Raw genomic sequence first — 4,398 nt, 5'->3', positions numbered from 1 at the left:
AAACCTGTTTCAATTTGAAACCATTCATGTCTCTGGATTACCAGGCGAATGTTTTCCATGTGCGCGAACTGAATTTTTGAATGACATGGCTGATGGCGTATTTATACTGAAAATGGTTTTACAAAGCTTAAAGCCTGAATTTGAATAGTGTACAGTGTTCCCTCGTTTCTCGCAGGTTAATCTTTCGCTGCCTCGCTGATTTGCGGATTTTTTACAGCGAGCTTTTTGGTTTGTTTGTTTTTTTTACAGTGTATTTACGCGCCGTCCGTCGGCGCCGTCAGATCTGCCACCTGGCCCACGGTTAATGCGGGCCCGCGCCGGCCACAAGCACTCGAGTGGAGATTCGGGGGCGATGCAGTCCCGTAGTCAAAATGGGTTTACGTGTCCTGCGTCATATCTTTGTCATTAAAATTAAGATTTTCCGTCCTGAACCATGCAGTCGTGCCTGTTGATGGCTCAGTGCACTATGCGTCCACCACCCGCTCCACGGTTCACGCTCCACGGTTCACGCGGGCCCGCGCTGGTCAAGAGCGCTCAAGTGGAGTTTCGGGGGCACAGCGGCGATGCGTCCCGGTCAAAATGGGTTTACGTGTCCTGCCTCGTATCTTCATCATTAAAATTACGATTTTCCGCTCAGAACCAGTTGTGGCCATTTGAACATCCTCTGTGTTTGGGTGGCCTTATTTCCCAAACCCTACGTCCTACCTGGGACATATTGGCATCCACGTATTTGTCTTGACGATACCTTTCCAATGACAGTGTCCCCATTTTCATGCCCAGGAACACTCCAATGTGCGTCCGCCATCGCTCCATGGCTCTCCCTAGATTACGCCGCATGCGTGTCCATTCCAGATCCGCTCCAACAATTTGTTTCCATTTCCAACTTGTTCAAATTACACCAGCTGCGTATGCGCTGCGGCTCGACTGCGGACTAGCTCCTTGTGCCGAGCCCGCCAGACAAATGGACCCACATGGGCAGGCGCCAGCCACCAGCAGCAATGCGTTCCTGAGCCTCCTGGTCAAAAAGTATCATCATCATTAAAATTAAGAGTGTGAATTTCTAACAGCTGTTTTGTTGTTATGTGTGTGTTTTTTTAAATATATATATATATATATTTTTTTAAGGAAAAACATTAATCGATCACCGTTATATTTGGGTTTCTCAAACAAATGTTTTTGATATTAGTTTAATTCTATTTTATTGTTATTATTATTATTTTAAATTTTACAAAGGTTTGAACACTAGGAGTGTATAGGCCTACTGTATTTAAATAAGAGATACAGTACAGGTGCTCGTCAAAAAATTTGAATATCCGCAAAAAGTTTAATAATTTCCGTAATTCCTTTCAAAACGTCAAACTTTCATAGATTATAGATTCAGGGCCCACAATTTAAGTGATTTCAAGAATTTATTAGTTTATTTTTTACATTATTTGGGTCTGGTGGCCCTCATTTTCCTCTTACAAGAGGAAAATGAGGGCCACAAAACAATACTATTTAGAGGAAAATGAGAGCCACCAGACCCAAAAATAAAGAGCTGACAGCAAGCATCAATAAAGCCTGGGCTTCCAGGACCCCCAGGCAATGCTACGGCACATCGAGGCAGTGATTAAGGCAAAGGGAATCTATTGAAGATTGACGTATCGTTTTGAAAATACCATCCATCTTTCTTTCTTTTTTTTTACCACACAAAACACTGAGAAGTATGCACGGTGATTTCTTAACATTATTCAATTTTTTTGACATCCTGTTTTAGTGAGTTTTATGAGATGGAAGCCCAAATAATGTAAAAATAAAAAAATGTATACTTGAAATCCCTGAGTTGTGAGCCCTGAATCTATAATCTATGAAAGTTTGACTTTTTTAATGGAATTACGGAAATTATTAAATTTTTCTAGGATATTCAAATTTTTTGACGGGAACCTGTATGAAAATGCTAACGCCTATCAGAGAAAAGTGAAAGTATAAAGTGAGGTGTTAGCCTTAAAATAATAAATTAAATAAATTATTAAAATATAGTATGAACGAAAGAACATTTAGAATGAACGGGAAAAAAATACTGTGCGTGTGTATAATAAGTAAATAAAAAAACCATACTTTTTACCTATAATGAGACAACTGGCTAAAGTATGAATACTCATTATGTTTAGGCCATATTACAAATATAATATTAATACATAACTATATCTAAAGTATATTTCAACAAAAAATCTCGCTTAGGTTACCAGTTACTGGTGTATTGTTATGTTCCCCCGCTAATTTCCTTCACTTTCACCTCCCTACCCGTTTTTTCACAGTTATATTTACTTACACGTTACCTCATATTTTACAGAAATTACATAAACCACCTAACCACTTTGATTCTATCCTATAACATCCCAATATTAACAAATAGCATATACAGATATATACACAGGACTGAGTCTATATTGTTTGTATGCATAAATTAGTTCTGGTTTCCTGGATTGTTTGTGGCGCTCGCTCACAGGCAAAAATAATTTAATTTTAGACCATATCTTAAAATTAAAAGCAGATATTTGCCTCCTACAAGAAACCCACCTACAAAAATCTGAAGAAAAATTACTTATTGATAAGAATTTTAGCCAAGCGTACTCTGCCCCTTATAACAGTAGACAAAGAGGAGTCTGTATACTCATACATAATAATTTATTCTTTACTCTAAATAATACAATAACAGACCCAGAGGGCCGATACATTATTATTCAGGTGACTATATTTAATAAAATATATACATTTGGTAATTTATATGCCCCTAATAATGATGATCCGGCCTTTTTCCATGAATTTTTCTCTCAGCTGTTTGAATTAGCAGCGAACTCTACTATTATTATTGGAGGAGACTTTAACACAGTCTTAAATCCATTAATAGATCGTTCTAATAATACAACATGTATAAGGCGATTACAATCTACTAAAGTAATAGGAGAATATATGGATGATTTTGGCCTTGTCCTTAAAAACCCAAATAAGAAGGAATTTACCTTATTTTCCGCTGTGCACCGGTCTTTTTCAAGAATTTATTTTTTTCTTACAAATAACTCTATTGCTGATAAAACTGGTATAAAAATACATCCTATTATTATTAGCGACCATGCACCAGTCTCCCTTTCCCTACAAGTCGATTATACCTTTAAACCACCCCCGACATGGCGTTTTGACAAAATTATAAGAAAAGAGTGGGCATACTTTTAGGAAATAAATGACTCTCCAGACTTATCTCCATCTCTTCTCTCTAAGCAGTAATTAGAGGTAAAATTATATCATATTCATCTTATAAAAAGAAAATCCAAAATTAGAAAAAGACTTGAAAGATAAAATTAAACAACTGACGGATGAGTATGCAATAAACCCAAATAACCAAATATGGACTGACTTACAAAATACAAAAATACAGTTAGACGATATGCTATCTAAAAAGACAGAGTTTATAATACAACAATTGAGATACAACAACTTTGAATATAATAACAAATCAGGTAAATTTCTTGCAAACCAACTTCAACGCAATCGGGAAAAATCTCTTATAACGATTATTAAAGGGACAACTGGTGAATGCACACAATCACCAGAAGAAATTAATTTAAAAAATTATAACTATTATTGCAACCTATACTCAGAAACTAACAAGCCTAACCCTGAGCATATTGAGGCATTCCTCAGTAGCTTAAATATACCTCAGTTAACTACTGAATATAAAGATATGTTAGATGCGCCACTTACTATAAACGAGTTGTACAGTGCTCTAGATAGTGTGCCTAATGGCAGAGCACCTGGTCCGGATGGTTATTCGGCTATATTTTTTAAGCACTTCTGGTTAATGCTTGCTCCACTATTCTTAAGAGTAGTAACAGAAATTAAAACTAATGGTTACATAAGCCCACACATGAATACAGCAGCAATTAAACTTTTATTAAAGCCAGAAAAAGACCCCACCCTTCCATCAAGTTACCGTCCGATTTCACTAATTAACGCTGATATTAAAATTATCACGAAGGCCTTTCGCATCTGGCCTAGAAACAGTAATCTCGACAATCATTCATAGCGACCAAACAGGCTTTATTAAAGATCGTCAGTCTACTAATAATATTAGGAGGCTCCTTAACCTTATTAGCATGTCACAGCGGCATGATAAAAAGGCAGTTATTATATCATTGGATGCAGAAAAAGCTTTTGACAAAGTTAACTGGTCCTTCCTCTTTGCTGTTTTCAAAAAATGTGGCTTTGGGAAGTCATTTATTCACTGGGTGTCAGTATTATATGATTCTCCTAAAGCTACAGTTACTACTAATGGGATTATATCTCTGAATTTTACTCTACAGAGAGGCACAAGACAGGGATGCCCACTGTCCCCTTTATTATTTGCAATATTTATTGAGC

Source organism: Leptonotus elevatus, chromosome 9 (genome assembly GCF_054856555.1).
Source record: "Leptonotus elevatus isolate MCC_2025b chromosome 9, RoL_Lele_1.0, whole genome shotgun sequence".
Taxonomy (NCBI): Eukaryota; Metazoa; Chordata; class Actinopteri; order Syngnathiformes; family Syngnathidae; genus Leptonotus; species Leptonotus elevatus.
The sequence above is the reverse complement of the archived record's forward strand: the minus strand, read 5'-3'. Positions refer to the sequence as shown.